Source organism: Alexandromys fortis, unplaced genomic scaffold, assembly GCF_014885135.2.
Source record: "Alexandromys fortis isolate MF-2015 unplaced genomic scaffold, M_Fortis_MF-2015_v1.1 scaffold_96, whole genome shotgun sequence".
NCBI classification, from domain to species: Eukaryota; Metazoa; Chordata; class Mammalia; order Rodentia; family Cricetidae; genus Alexandromys; species Alexandromys fortis.
Window position 1 is genome coordinate 5,596,768 of NW_026068053.1, and position 16,456 is coordinate 5,613,223.

At 38.5% G+C, this 16,456-nt stretch overlaps 1 protein-coding gene across 1 annotated transcript in view; it reads left to right on the forward strand.

The window, feature by feature from the left end:
* Positions 1-3,248: 3,248 nt before the first annotated feature.
* Positions 3,249-16,456, forward strand: part of Serpinb7 (serpin family B member 7) — a 52,769-nt gene continuing 39,561 nt past the window's right edge. The window contains exon 1 of the mRNA XM_050119769.1: positions 3,249-3,293. The gene's annotated coding sequence lies outside the window, so the exon portion shown is untranslated. The remainder of the gene's footprint in view (positions 3,294-16,456) is intronic.

The following is a 16,456-nucleotide window of genomic DNA, read 5'->3' on the forward strand; positions in this document are numbered from 1 at the left end:
CCCTGTTGTCTATCACTATCTCAACAATGTGCGAAGTCCAAAGTTCAAAGTCTCTTCTGAAATTCATGGAATATTTTAACTGTAATTCCCTGTAAAATCAAAATAAAAAATCATATCACTTACTTTCAACATATTATGTCACAGAATATACATTACCATTCCAAAATTCAGAAAAGAGAGCATAATGAGAAAATCCTGGACCAAAGCAAGATTGAAAACCAGCTGGGCAAACTCAAAACTCTGTATCTCCATGTCTGATGTGAAAATGTTCTTCAGATCTCCAAGTCCATTCAGCTTTGTTGACAACAAAGTACTTCCTCTTTGGGGTTGGTTTCACCCCTTGTTAGCAACTCTCCTAATTAGGTATCCCACAGCCCTCGCTTCTCCCAAATCTTAGGGTCTCCAAGGCAATTCAGGCTTCAACTTCACAACTTCATGCAATGGCCTCTCTAAACCTCCATGCAAGGAAACCCCTGACACGTGCCTGGACTCGGAAGCTTTCCTTAGGCACTGAGGCAAATTCCACAACCCCTTTATTATATCCTTAACTCTAAAGCCAGAACCACATAGCCAAATCTGCCAGGTTCTGCTTTCTGTGGCTGAAACATGAATATCTCATTCACATACATCTTTGCTAGCATTCTGTCCTTCACTCTCTGAGCTTGGCTGTTCTGAAACTTGCACTGTAGTCCAGGCTAGCCTCAATCTCAGAGATCTGTCAGCCTCAACTTTCAGACTGCTGGGATTAAAGTCATGCATGGCCACACCTGGCTCTTAGCTTTCCTTCCATTCCTTTTTACAAGATGGAAATTTAGCTCTGTGGGATCTCGCCCTAAGGTCACCACTCCCTTTATTCCATTTCTTAATCTGTTTATCTCCTTGAACATAGTATTTAGTTCCGTTCCACTTTCTGGTGCTCATTTTCTCCTCAAATATTTTTCCTTGCTCAGCTTGCTCTTTCTCATTTTAAATCTACATAGTCAGGCAGTGGTGGTGCACGCCTTTAATCCTAGCACTCAAAGAGGCAGAAGCAGGTGGTTCTCTGTGAGTTCAAGACCAGCCTTGTCTACAAGTGAGTTCTAGAACAGTTGGAGATTACTCAGTCAAACCTTATCTCAAAAAAAAAAAAAACCCAAAATTGAATCTATGTAAGAGAGAACAGTAATAACCATACAACAGAATCAATACTAGGCTGTTTGACTCTGCCAGTGGAATTACTCAAAATCTTTTCATTTTGTCTCAGGCAGACTTTTCAGACAGTGGCAAAAAGTAATCCATTTTCCACCAAAATATTACAGTAACTATCTGTAGGCCACATATTAATATTCTTCTCCACTTGATCCAGGCACCCATTGTTCATCAAATCACACTCAACATCATTGTCTTCCATGCTCCTACTAGGATGTCACATAAAGCAGCACTGATAGTGTTCAACTGCTTTTCAAACCCACGGTCCAAGGTCTATATTCCATCAAACAAAAGCAGGGTCAGGATATTACATCAATACCCCAGTCCTTGGTGCCAACTTCTGTCTTAGATTTTTTTATTATTGTGAGAAGGCACCACGACCACAGCAACTCCTATAAAGGCAAACATTTCATTGAGGTGGTGGCTTACAGTTTAGTCCATTATCATCACAGCAGGGAGCATGAAGGTATGCAGGCAGAAGTGGTGGTGGCTACATCTTGATCAGAAGGCAACAGGAAGTGAACTGAGACACTGGGTGATATCTTGAGCAAATATGAGACCTCAAAGTCCACCTACACAGTTACACACTTCCTCCAACAAAGCTATTACCTCTTAGTAGTGCCACTTTTTTTTGGGGGGGGGTTTCATTTTTATTCAAATCACCATGCTGCTCTTACAGATGACCCAAATACTCTGATAAGAGTGATGAGCATGGGTCTTAGAAGCTCTTTGGGGTGAGAAGCAAAGCAAGTGATAAAGCAACATGTAGTCTGAAGCTGCTTGTTCATTCCATTTCAGTTCTTAACACCAATTTAAGCAGATCACACCTTCCTGTAACTCAAGATCCAACAGATCTGACACTTTCTTCTGGTTTCTATGAGTACCAGCACACACATGTACCTACAGACAAATAACACACACAGACACATATACACACAACAGATAATTCTAAAATCAAACATTTAAGTAAATAAACAAATCAGTGTAATTTTATGGTAATAGGGAATACAATGGAAGTTGTAATACTTGAAATAACCACACAGCAGTATTTTATAGATAAAGGGATATTATAGGTGGAGAACATATATATCGTGGAGTTTCCAAGAATGTCTCAACCTATTATTACACGATCAGCTACATTCATTAAGTACTTAGTCTATGTGAATTACTTTACATATTAATTATAATCACCTCAGCCACAAAGTTACTAAAATTCCCCACATTTTCAAACATGTAAAGAAGATATAAAGCCATAAAATAACTTGCCCAAAGGCACATGGATGCAAGGTGAGGGGCTGGAATTTGAACACAGATATGGTTCCAAAGGTTTTGGTACCACACGTTTTGTGACCAAAAGCATTCCCAGGAAATATTCTCTGATTTTTAGCTAAGAACATATGGTCTCTGCTGAGTGTAAGATATTGATCTTTCTTCTGAACTGCACATTTGTTACCATTAGTGACAGAAGTCATCCAGGTGTTGCAAGCTTATCCTGATATCAGAGACTTGAGCCACTTAATATTTCAGGAATACTCTGTGAACTTGAGCTAATGACTACCCTGGGAATGGATAAAACCCAGGCACCCAGTCTTAATCCTGGGTAGAGGACCAGATTGTCTCAAATTGTTTCCTCCCAGATTCTGTTCTTCTGACTCTCATTGCTGGTTTAAATTGTAGCCTTTCCCATGCCCTAGTGCATATGTCCTGGGTGTGTATTAAGGACAGCCTTTAGAAACTTTTGCTTCTCTGGTTTGATGGGTTTCCTTCCCAGGATCAGTTGAAGAAGTTATGTGACATGACACCCTGAGGTAAACTTCCCGTGTGGCAGGACAGAGAAGCCCATAAGAAGCCTTTCCTTAGGACCCCTTCCATGAACAGGAAAGTTCTGAGTGCAGTCTGGAAAGGAGGAGGGACTTCATTCATTGCTGTCACTGCTGTTAGGTCCTTATTGCCAGCCTTTCCACTGGGAGCTGAGCCAATGGGAAGTCTGGAGAAGCTTTCCAGTGCCTTGGCAGAAGTGTGCAGGGAGGAGCAGAGAGTCTTAGGAGGAAGGAGGCAGGAGGAGCTGGAGCCAAGCCGTGAAGGTCGCAGAGCTGCAGTGGGAGGTGAGTGAAACTCTTATGCATCATGATTTGTTTCAGGCTTCTAAGTATGAGTGGCTGGTGCCTAAGCATCTGTATGTTATGAGCATCCATTTACTCCCGAAGGGACAGCTGACTGTCTAAGACCTGGTAGTCACACACTGCATTATTTGATGACAATTGTCCCCTTCACTTTTCTGAGGCTGTCTTTAGCCCCTCCTACACCAGTCTTTAGACTCTACAGGGAACTGTACTAGAGTCATATTCAGAATAAGAGTGACAGCAGATGACAATATCTACCACACTGATCAACACAACCTATATATGAGAAATACCTTTATTATTCACTATCTAAGGAAGAAGCCTACCACTGCTACCCGCTCCTGAAGTTTATAACAAACAACCTGCACAAGAATGCAGTGAATACCCGAACACCAATGTCTGGTCTTTGGAACTACTGAATAAGTATCTGTGAATTAACAAATGAATGAAAGGTTATTTATAAGATACTCATTTTTACCTCTTTTATTTTAAAGCAATGGGTTAAAAAATCCTACCATTCAAGTTACATGCCATTCCCTGGTCTAGAGGCCATAATACAATAATGATGGTTACCTCAAAATTCTGCATGGAATTAGATAGTCCTTGTTGAAAATATTTTGCTTTTTATAAATATTCAGCAACTTTTGGTGGTAATGTTTGGAACTTCTATTTAAAAATATAAAAAATGCTTTTTAGTTCCTAATTTCTCCAACAGATTCAAAACTGGTGCAGCTGAGCTTTGGAATATTTCTGAACTACAAATGCCTTCCACAATTTATAGCCTCAAAATGTCTGCTAGTAATTTTGGCCACAATAAAAACCAACTCAAAATGTGTTGTTAATATGAAAAAAGTGTTCTTTTTATTTGTGAGCTCTAATATCTGTGGTGATTAAGACACTATTTTCAACACGAAACCTTTTATTTATTCATAGTCATATCTGAAAGATTTATATTTCATATCTGTGATGGGATTTTCAATGTTAATACAGTATTGGAGATGTTCACATTTAAGTCACATTAAATCCTCTATAGAAATCTTGTAAAACTATTCAATTATTCTGATAAAAAAAACAAGTGTGAATTCTTTAGTTTGTCTGGAGTGCTTTAGAGACCAGCAGATGGCAGACACAGGAAGAAATCAACTCCATACAAAGAGATAACACAGTGCTATCCCTGTTTGATGAGTAAAGCTAGGTTAAGTTGTGTTTGTTTATGAGGAATCATTAGATTTCCTAATTTGTTCTCTGAGAAGAAAATGGAGTGTATTTTTCCGTCTGAAGTTGGCTGTGATGCCCCTGAATATGTTTTAAGTGGACATCAGCCAGAAGAGCCTCACTTCCTAAGTACCACTCTGGAGCCCCGTCATTTTTCCTGGGTGAATAAGGGATGGCCACTGATGACACTATCACCAGGGCAGTCCAGAGAGAGGCTGGAATGATGAGGGCACCAGGCAGGCAGGTCTCTCCGGCCCTGCCAGCACCTCTGCCTTTCCTTCTTTTGTCATAATTTCTGTTCAGAAGCCTTCTGCCATCCCTCTTGTTCTCCAAGCATGTTCCAGAAACTGCAAATGCTCAATTTCTAAACTGAATTATAGATCACACACTACTGGGTATGGGGAAGATGTGCTTTTACTGGTTTCTTGGTCCTGGTAGTGCTCTAAAACACTGGGGTATTAGAAGCTCTAAAAATTCTTAATTTTCAAGAGAATTTTATCCAGGTCACAGAACCTTTCAATTTATTTTTCAATTCTTAAGAAATAGTAAAGCACTGTGCTGCTTTCTCCTGTCTTTAACTGTGCTCCCTGAAAGAAGCTGAGATAAACCTGCAGACTGTAGTAGGCATTAAAGGGACAGATTAAACTGATCCTATTTTCTTCCTGCTACTTACAAAAGCGGACAGTGGAGATAAGGGATGAGCTGAACGAAACTCACTAGCAAAAGCATTGTGTCAGATAAGTGAAGGGGAAACTGCCCAGTGAGCAAGACTGCAACTTGACGACTGCTTGGAACACCTATTGAACAATTTTCTACAATCATATTGTTCTATAAAGAAAAGTATAAATTCACTTTGATAAAACTGTCATGTTGTCATCTATAACAAAAGGTGAAAACAGCAGCAATTTTGTTCATATATCAAGCGGGCCACCTGTATCCAGGGATTCCACTCAACCAACATCAGGTCCAAAATATTCATGGAGAGAAATAAGACTACACCGAAACAAACATACAATACTTTTCTTGACATTGTTGCATAAAAGGCACAAAACAGCTATTAGTTTTGCATTGTTTGCATTGTAATATAAGTATTCTAAATATAAGTTAACTTTCAGAGAAGGAGATGGATAGATTGTTTACAAATTCTAAAGTGCTTTAGGGAGGGTAATTTGAACAGCTAAAAGCTTTTCTAGAACTCATACCCTGTGGATTTTGTAGGACATTTATACACTTGAGGTTTTCACACAAATGAACTTTTGAAGTCTAAAAGTAGGATGCCTTTGTTTCCATATGTTATGTAACATGAACACACCTTAGAGGACACAAAAAGAAAAATCAGAAATATATTTTGCAGTGTGCTGTTTCTTGTTTCAGTGTGAAATTATGAATTCTACTGTACGAGGTCGCCTACACCCAGCACACCAAATATTTGTGTGAGACATTTGGGAACGTTGATTTGGAATGTACTTTCCTGTATGCCACATAGTGACTTGTCACCAGTTGTGGTAGGTAGTTGTCAGGCTCCCATGCAGGACTCAGTATAGGATCCATGAAAAACTTCCCTGAAACTGTGAGCCCAGCTAGGTCACCTTTGAAAGGCCCTCTAAAGCCTGGCAACAGTTTCTTCCAAGTGACATAGTGGTCCATGTCTCCCCTTCATTCTGAACAACATTAAAGTAGAGATGCAGAAATCTCAAGTTCTTAATAAAGAAGATCGATGCCTTAAGATTTGAACTTGTAAATTATTCTCCAGGGCTGACAGTTTGGTCACTGACTTTTTTTCCAAATGTCTATTTTATATTTATTTGACCAATGGGTTTCAGAATCCTAGTCAGCTTCAAAGAAAAAAATGGAATTTTATTATTTTTGTAAAGTCAAAGACTGTGTAGCAGTTGTTTCCTGATTATCACATGGGGAAAAGATAGAAGAACTCGAAAATGTCTACTCTGCTGACAAAGGAGAATCACAGCCATAAAGCAGCAGGGATGCTAACGCTTGTGAGGGCCAAAAAGTGTCTTTATTTACTAAACCAAATCATGGATAAATTTTAACTTGTAAATTTAGCTACAGATCTATCAAGAAATGACTGTGTGGTTTATCAAACATTTTAGACCATATTTGACTCTTAGGATGTATTTAAGGCATTTAAGGATGTATTTAGGGTAACATCTGACAAACTCTGACTCTTGGTCCAAATCTCCCTTAACACCTAATCTTTAACAAGGTTTTGATGGATTAGAGCCATGTTCTATTTGCTTATCTTCTATGTTTGTTTCAATATCACAACTCACAGATGACTGGCTGGATCCCATGTCTTTATAGATTATAGGGTCAATTTGCTAATGAAGAATGAAGCAAAATGCTACAAGGCCATTTCTTAAAGATGCTTTCGGCTTCATTGTAACACATTGGTCCAACCTGGTCCTGAAACTCAATCAAGATAACAGTGACATCTGCCTTTAGCCTTTCTCTGATCTGTGTCTGGACCCTGGGGAGGCAACAGCTGATGGCAGGAAGATGCGGCAGCGTCAGTGATATGGAAAGAGTTCTGAGTGCCTGCTCAGTGACCAACTCCTCATATTGCCCAGGTCCTCTGAGGAAAATAACACAAAGAACAAACTCATAGCAATCCTAGTGACTACGTGTAATGGGTCCACGCTCTTCTAGCACCTCAGCTTCTCACCAGAGAACAAAAGAGATGAGACTTCCAGACTCTATGTAGTAGAAAGCCCACATCTCTCTCCATCAGGGTCTTCATAGAAAGCAGGCACATAGAGGAGGAAGAGTAGGAGTGTAGGGCTGGCGTCCATGTCTTGAAGTAGCAAAGATTTCTAACTTTTTGAGAAAAATGTAAAGGGCTGTCAAAACTTCAGTAAATCCTCATTGAACGTGAAATCAGTCTTGGATAGTGGCTATGAAGTAACTCAATTCATGGTTTTCAATAACATTGTAATTGCATGTGTGCATATTCTTTTCTTCTCCTACTACTAGCAGGCTCGAAGGTTTACTGTACTCTATTTTCCCATTTGGACCTATCCCATCCCATCCCGTCCCGTCCCGTCCCGTCCTGGTCCATCCACTCCACTCTCCCCCATCTTGTCTTATCAATTAACTGTATTTCCTTGTTTTTAAATGCTGGCATTCATCACTACATGCATTTTATTATCCCTAGTTAACCACAATCTACAATTTGTAAAACTATGTTCTAGATAATACTAGCATTACTGATTCTTGCCTAACTAAAAGTGATGTTAAGGAAACAATGTCCATCCAGTTTTCTTCCCACAGAATCATGACCCAGGGGTTGAAGAGAACTCCGGCTTCTTATATGCATGTTTTTCTCTCACAATGTTTCTTTTCACATTTAATAAGTGTCTATTTTATTTTGTTATGTTTCTTAGTTGGTTTTTCATTTGTTTCTTCTTCACTCTGTCTTTGGTCACCCTCTGGAGTCACTGTGCAGTCGGCTTCTATTTGCTCTTCAGGCTCAAGGTTTTGCAACAACTACTTTCTCTCAATTTTTACTGAAAATAATTTCTTTTCACTTAATATATCCTGATTATAGTTTTCCCTCCCTCTATTCCTCCGAGATCCTTCTCACCCCTTTCCACTTCTTGATTGTATTACTGCTGAATATCTCCATTTCCAGCTGACATGTCTTTGAGGACTTCTCATCCTGCCTTGTCAATGTTTGTCACTTGTCTGTTTGTAGATTTGGGCTTAGAGTGTGTCATTATCCTCTGAGTATTTATAATATGTGTAAAGCCCAACCTCTCCTATGATAATGCTGAAAATATATCCAAATAGTAAGTAGGGGGAGAAAGGCTAGTAGACAATGATTTTGAATGACCAGATTTATCAAGTTAATTCTAGCATAGTTCATGCTCTTTTGGATGTGGTGGAGATTGAGTTTAGGGCCTTGAACAGTCTAGGCAAGTGCTCTTTCTCTTGTGATTCCCTTAACGACACCTTTTTAGTTTCATATTCAATGCCAAACTGTCCACAGCATTTCCTAAATAAGAAAAGATATTGTGATATAAGATTGTGCATTTTTTTCTTTCATTTCTTAAATTTTGGTGTTTATGTGGTAATTCAGAATTTACTTGCCAAGATATTCAATTTTAATTAAGTCTGATTAGTAAACTGTTGTGGAGGCTAAAAATCAGAAGATACTGAAACCTCCTAGGAATGCATACAACCCAATAGAAAGTGGTAAAAGATTATGTATATTAAAAATCCAGCTCTATACATACATGTGTGTGTACAAACACACACACACACACACACACACACACACACCTATATCACATAGCAACAACAAGACCAGTCAAACAACCCCACCCCTAAACATGTGTTGTCTTATCATTAGATCAACGAATGAGAAATGAAAGTATCAGTAAGTCTAACACATCTGAAGACCCTAGTGACAATTCTGGTTGGGTTTGCTTTCTCTTATAGGTTCTGCTATGTCCTCTGCATCTATGTCTGAGCTCTCTCTGTCCTTATCTCTCTTTCCCCCCAGGAAATTAGCATTGGATTTAGGCTTCACTTGAGTATTTCATGATGATCTTATTTCCATATTTTTAGTTAAATCTGCAAAAGCCCTGTTTGTAATAAGGCCATTCAGACTTCACACACAAACAGCTATCAGAACACAAGTGTCATTTGCTGATATGAGGAAAGCTGGAAGAAGAAAAATGAATTTGGGAAATTTTCAAATTTATCTTTTAGTATAAGACATTTAAGATGCCTGTGAGACATTAAAAGACTTGAGCTTCTCTTGTTACTGGTTATTTGAAAAATTGCACCATAAAATCATTTCATATTTAAGTCAGGCTAAAGAGTTTAATATTTTAAAATTAGGAAAATAATTTACTGTGTATGTGAGAAAATATAAGAATACATTTGTTTTAAGATAATCCTGATGAGTCTTAAGCAGATGCTACCTGTGACAGGATTGAAGGTTGTAAGATACTTGGCCTAAAGGAGGCTCACTGGTCCAAATGTAAAGAGTTGATGTTAAGGTCATATGAAAATATAAGGTATCCCTGAAAAGTACTTTAAATATTAGAAACCCAGAAGAGAAAGGTGGAGGGTACAGAGACATAAATTTAATGGGTTGCAACCTGCAGTGTGGACTTTACTTTTAGCAAAGCAGTTACTGGCCACTAGGCAGAGTGCTGTTTCTTCTGCTTCAGTCCCATTACTCTGTGTTTGAAATTTCAGAGAATTTCCCTACAGGTCATTCTTGTGTATGTACTTGTTATTTCCCTAAGTCAAATGGTTAGTTTAGGGCATTTTGAATTCTGACATTTCCCATGTCATGATCTGAGAATTCCATAAGTTAGGAACATATTCCAAGTTGTAGAACATACAAAAGAACAAGTTTGACCTGTGCTGCTAACTAGGTCACTGTGCAGAGTTGCAGTGCAATTGATTGCTGTTGAGTGACTGTCCCAAGTTATGAAAGCAGAAACTTGCCATGCCATTGTGAGGTTTGAGCCAGGGAGGACTGGCTATAGAATGAAACAAACAATTTTTAGGGGAGAAGAAATGACTTCTCCCAGGATGTCGACTCCAAGGAGTGCTGGTTGACCTGCTAAGTTTTCTATCAGTCACTTGCAACCTTGTTCCTAACTATGTCAGGTAGAATGACACACAGGTGCATGAAATAATGGAGTTTGGCTAGCTCGTCTAGAAGATTCTCTCCAGTCTGCTGCCAAACTATTATCTGTTAGAGGGCTTTAAAGACTCTGACTAAAGGGAAACTGGCAGATCAGTGTCCTTTTCTGTCCCTTCTAAGCTACAGAGTATTATATCCGTATTTTAATTATGTATAGATTTTTAGATTTATTATTTTTTTATTTACTGTCATTGTGTGTGCATAACATATGTGTGTAAGATTACATGTATACACATGACACTGCTTGTGTGGAATTTCCAGGAGTCAGCTTTTTTTTGTCCTTGGTCATTCGGCTTTCATGGCTACGTGATCAAGTCAGTCCTTTGTATTTTTTAAATTAGCACAAAAGTATTAAGTTTTGTTGTGGTATTTTCATATGTGCTTTTACTGTTAAAATTCTCTATTCCCTTCATCCCCGCTGTAGTGCCCACTTCCCATGTCTAATCCATTTCCTCCCACCATTAATACTCAGTCCACTTTCCTGTAACACATGTCCTTTCTCCTTTCCCACTACATATCACCATGAGTGCCAGTGTTCATGTGGTGGAGGAGAGAAAACAAATATTGAAAGTTGTTTTTCTCCTTTACCATAGATTCCAAGAATTAAATTTAGGTCCTTACATCTGCCCAGGCAAGCACTTTCATCTGGTGAGCCATCATCTAGGCAGCCCTGTCTCAGCATTTGCAGGATGAATCATATCCTTCAGCATTTTATTATGCTGTTGTGTTGGTTATGTGAGAACTCCACAATGCTCCAGGGAACTTTGGATCTCCAAATTTGCCATGGAAGCAAAGTCTTTTGAACAGTAACTCAACAATATGTTTTTACATCTTCAACTTTCGTTCAGTATTCAACTTTCCCCATTGCATCCAAAGTGCCTTGGCATGCTCCTCACTCACCTATTGGGCTAAGGGCCATGGCTGTTTATCAGTTTTTGTGTTCCCAGAACTGCCACTCCACTTTCAGTAGTCTGTACACCACCACTAATTTACTCCATTAGTTCCCAAAGTACTTTCCTCCTAAACTCAGTGGAACCACTGACACTGCCTTTTTCTATTTTTTGGTTTTGTACTGTGAGTTTCCTAGGGGAATACTTTACTTGCTCCCAGCACTCCTAACCATGGTTCAACTCTTACAAGAGCAGCTGACAAGACCTGCAGACTCAGTCCCCCAGTTCTCAATCTAGTTCACATGTTATCCTTGTGAACACTTGTTTATCTGTTAACCAAAATCCACATATCTTCCTGCATTTTCTTCCCTTCCCCTCCCAAAGTGAATCCATCCAGTTACCCTGAAGGCACTATTTAGCAGGCTATATTTAAGAAAACACACACACACACACACACATGCATGTAACAACAATTAATGAAAAAGAGGTCATGACTTTGAAAGAGAGCTAGGGAGGATTTTAGGGAAGAATGCTGTTAAGGAAAAATAACATAGCTAAATTATAATTTCAAAAGTTAAAGAAATAATGTTTAAAGGAATCTCCTTCTGAAGTTTGGTCTCACTTTTCTGCATGTCCCCACTGCTCCATGCTCCTTACCTCTGTCACTCTTGGCTGGACTGTAGAAATAACCCTTTGTGTTTGGTTTCTCCTCTTGTCAGTGTGTAATCTAATCGGCACAGTAGCTACATTATTTTTTAATTGACTTCTCTGACCATTTTGGATAAAGCCCAACTTCCTTGAATAAACTCGTAGCTGGAGCCTCATTAGACATACCAATATCAACGGGTATATTCCTTTTTTTCTTCTTTCTAGAAAGCCCATTCCCCTTCTGATCACCACTTACAATCATTAGAGATTTATCTTACATTTTAGACTTTGAAAACTTTCACACAACTGAGAAATAACCTTTGATCTTTTGTGTAGAGGTTCAGGTAGGTTCAGTGAACAAGTGACTACTGGCCTTTCATAGGGTGGCTTAAAGTTATCAGGACAGATGTGTAACGAGGGGGTGGCTTGCTTGTTGGGGTTTCTGTCCTACCCAGTACCCCACAGCCGGCAAGCCCCAAAGAAAATCACACAGAGGTCTCCATAAGTTATAAAACTGATTGGCCCATTAGGTCAGGCTACTTATTAGCTCTTGTAGCTTATATTAATCCATTATTCTGATATATGTTAGCCACGTGGCTCAGTACCTTTTTCAGTGGTTGCAGATCACATCCTGCTGGTTTGGTGGTCTGGGCAAGAGTGGGGGGAATCAACTTTCTCCTTCCCAGAATTCTCTTGTTCTCATTGCATCATTTCTACCTCCTGTCTGGTTTTCCCACCTATACTTCCTGCCTAATCAGCGTTTATTTAAAACATGATTGAAAGAATACAGACAATTCTCCCACACCACTTCCCCCTCTTTTTTTTTAAAAACAAAACAAAAAAAAAACAAAGGAAAATATATTTATAGTCCATTTTTTGGGAATGTGGGCATAGTATTCCAGGCTACTTCCAGCTGTTTGGGGGCACTGATAATCTTATGGGTACCTAAAGAAAATTTAGAGTTATGATCAAGTCCTGACTGAAGTATCCTGTGAGTCTTGATCATCTCAGGCAGCAGTCTTGAACCTGTTCTGGATGAAGAACTCAGACATCTGGGCCATCTCTTCCTGCCAGAGATTTCTCAGGTGGTCTTCCTTGATCAAAGCTGGTTTTTCTTAACTCTGAATAAATCCACAGCCTCTAATTTTCTGTGGAAACAAAAGCAAAATCTCTTCTCCAAAGAGAACAATAGGTTAATATAAGCTACAAGAGCTAATAAGTAACCTGACCTAATGGGCCAATCAGATTTATAACTTAGAGAGATCTCTGTGTGATTTTCTTTGGGGCTTGCTGGCTGTGGGGTACTGGGCGGGATAGAAACCCCAACAAGTAGGCCCTCCTATTCATGTTATGGATGTCTCTGATTCTTTTGTTCTTTCTGTTGGGATTGTCCTCAGAAGACAAGGAGGTTTCTCTATACCCACCATATGCATGCACGCCATCACCATCTCCAAAAATTAACAAATAAAATGTAAAATGGACATACAACAAAGGTCACCAGATTGTTTTTCAAAAGTTTCTTGTCAACCTGGTTGAGGAGCCTCTGTTTAAACAACTCTTACCCAGTCACTTGATACATGTTCCTTCACCTTTGCACAGGAGGTGGGAAATAAATTTTAATTGAAGAACAGTGGTTCCTCTTCAAATTAATTTTATTTTGAATAAAGATAGACAATGACTATTGATCATATTATCAGAAAACTTGGCATGTTTGATGCCTGTTTTCTTTGACATGGCCTAAGTTCCCTAAGAAAGAACGATCCCTCTAGAAATGAAAATAGTCAATAAATTATGGAGTCAGTGAACCTTTCTGGAAATCATAGGGTAACATTTTCTCAGCACTCCAACTGGACATGCTCCATCAAGGTGTCCAGGTTCCCCAAAAGTCTAAACTTTCCATGCTGCAGTGACTTCTATCATTTTTATATCACATTTGTAGGTTCTTTGAAATCATCACCTCTCTCCTGTACTTTTTCTGACCTCTCCATGTATTATTATTCATATTGACCTTCTCCTTATGTCTGACTATGTCCTCAGCTCTCCTTCTCTGTGACAGCCACTCTGCAGAACTTTGGTCCTCAGAACCCAGAGGCACTGATTCTGCTAGAGCAAATGACAGCCTTCTTCTGTCTTACTTTCTTTTCTTGTTGTTGTGATAAAACTTACTTCTGAAAGCAGCTTAAAGGTGAGATGGTTCACTGTGGCTCACAGGTCCTGCTTTAGGTCATCATGGTGAGGAAGTCAAGGTGAAGGAGCTTGAAACAGCTGCTTGTCACATCTGCAGTCAGGAAGCAGAGAAGACTGAGTGCATTGATTGTTCAGTCCTGAATGGCCATCATCCCCGAAAACAGACACATAAGTAACATTATACAGACTGAGCAGGTTATATCTAGGACTATGTATGTATATACATATACATACAATTGCAATAAGTGAAAGAAAGGGCCATGCATTTAAAGAAAAGCAGGGAGGGTGTATATGGGAAGGTTGGGAGTGAGAAATTTAAACAGAAAGAGGAAGAGGAATTATCTCCCACAAGCATGCCTAGAAGTCTGTCTTCCCGGTGATTCTGGATTCTCTTGACAACACTAAACACCACAACGCTAGGTTGTTGCTTTCATGGGTATTATATTTTCATAAAATCCTTGTACATACACTAGCTGTGCACTGTCTGTCTATCTATCTATCTATCTATCTATCTATCTATCTATCTATCTATCTATCTATCTATCTATCTGGTTTTCCAAGACAGGGTTTCTTTGTAGCTTTGGAGCCTGTTTTAGAACTAGCTCTTATAGACTAGACTGGCCTCAAACTCACAGAGATCGGCCTTCCTATACTTCCTGAGTGCTGAGATTAATGGTGTGCACCACCACTGCCTGGCTGCCATGCACAATCTTACATCTGACTTTGATATTTGGATTTATAGTAAGAATCATTTTAATAATGTCATTTCATTTTAGTATAAAACTATTTCTGATTTAAGTTAAGCAAATACCACAGTTAATGTCAGCTTCTCTTTAATCTTATTGGACAATGGTAAGAAACCCAGTGCTCGTGTTTATATGGGAGAATATAGACACAGTTATGCAAGCATATACTTGATACGGTATGCTATATATGAAGAATGACTTAGCACCAGTGTTTCTCACTTTAGGATGTTCCTTTGAACAACTGAGTAGAAGGATGCATTGTATTTTCCTATAATCCCTTTTTACTTATCTGAAAGGCAGTGTGTAAGAGATAATTACTGTTATTTTCACTACTATATTCTGAAAATATCTCACTATTAGTTCAAAATTTCTTACTTTATTCTTTAAAGCCTCATACACTGCAATTATGTGGACATATCACAATTTATTTGACTGTTTCCTATATACTGAGGTTATTTATGGCACTTGGGATTTTTAAAATATTTAATTTTATTTTATGTGTATGGATGTTCTGTCTGCATGTATGTCAATGCGCCATGTGTGTGCTCAGACCTAGTACACACAAAGGCCAGAAGAGGGCATTGGATTCCCTGGGATTGGAGTTACAGACAGTTATGAGCTTCCATGTGTGTGCTAGGAATCAAACTCAGGTCCTCTGAAAGATCAGAAAGTGCTCTCCTAACTTCTGAATCACCTCTCCACTTCTTATTTGTGACACATAAACAATACTAAGGTGAATAATTTCATGTATCTACATTTTATATTGTCAGAAGTATATCTTGACAGTCCTAGAATTTTAATTGGTAGGTCCAGATAATTATATTTGCAGTTATTTAAAAGATATTGCCAAAGTATGCGGTTTTCATTCTCCTATCAATGTCTTTAACAGAAGGAATCTTTTAAATTTTAATGAAGTTTAATGGATCAATTTATCTGTTTCTGTTTATGTGTTTGGTGCATGCTTTAAAATCTTCTACTGGTCTGAAATCATAAAAAATATCTGCTGTGTAGTATTCCAAACGTTTATGACTTACGTTTTATGTTTCAGGTATAGATTTATGGTATCTATTTGTACCCAATTTGTACAAACTATAAGGGAGGTCATATTTAATTGTTTAATGACTGTTGAACAAACAGACTTTCTACAGAAAGTTGCCTTTGCACGTATTTTAGAACAGATCAGACATGAACTTTCTTCTAGTCTTGCATGATTTTCATTGATTTATGTGTCTTTCTCAATCAGTAACCCTTGAAATTGAACACTAATTCTCTAGATCTATTATTAAAATCATTTTAGTCATTTTGGTTGCCTTCCTATTTCATTTAAATTTTAGAATTATTTTATTCTATAAAAATCTGGTTAGGTTTTTCTCAGTACTTATGAAAATTCAGAGAAATGTAGAGGGACTTTGCTTTTTTTTTAATGTATGAGAGATTTGCTTGTATGGATGCATGTGCACCATGTGTGTGCCTGACTGCAGAGGCCAAAGACATTAGAACCCTTGCAATAAGAGTAATACAGCTGTGACCTGCCATGTTGAGTGCTGGTAACAGAACTCAGGACCTTTGTAATAGCAGTAACTTTTCTCTCCAGCCATTTAAAACATATTAATTCTTTGAGAATTTCATATATTCATAAAATGTAATTTGATCATATCTTAGTTAGTCTTCTGTTGATGCAATGAGAAACTATGATCAAAGCAACACATTAAGGGAAACATTCAATTCAGAGCTTCCTTATAGTTTCAGGGGGGAGACAGAGAGTGGGGGGGGGAG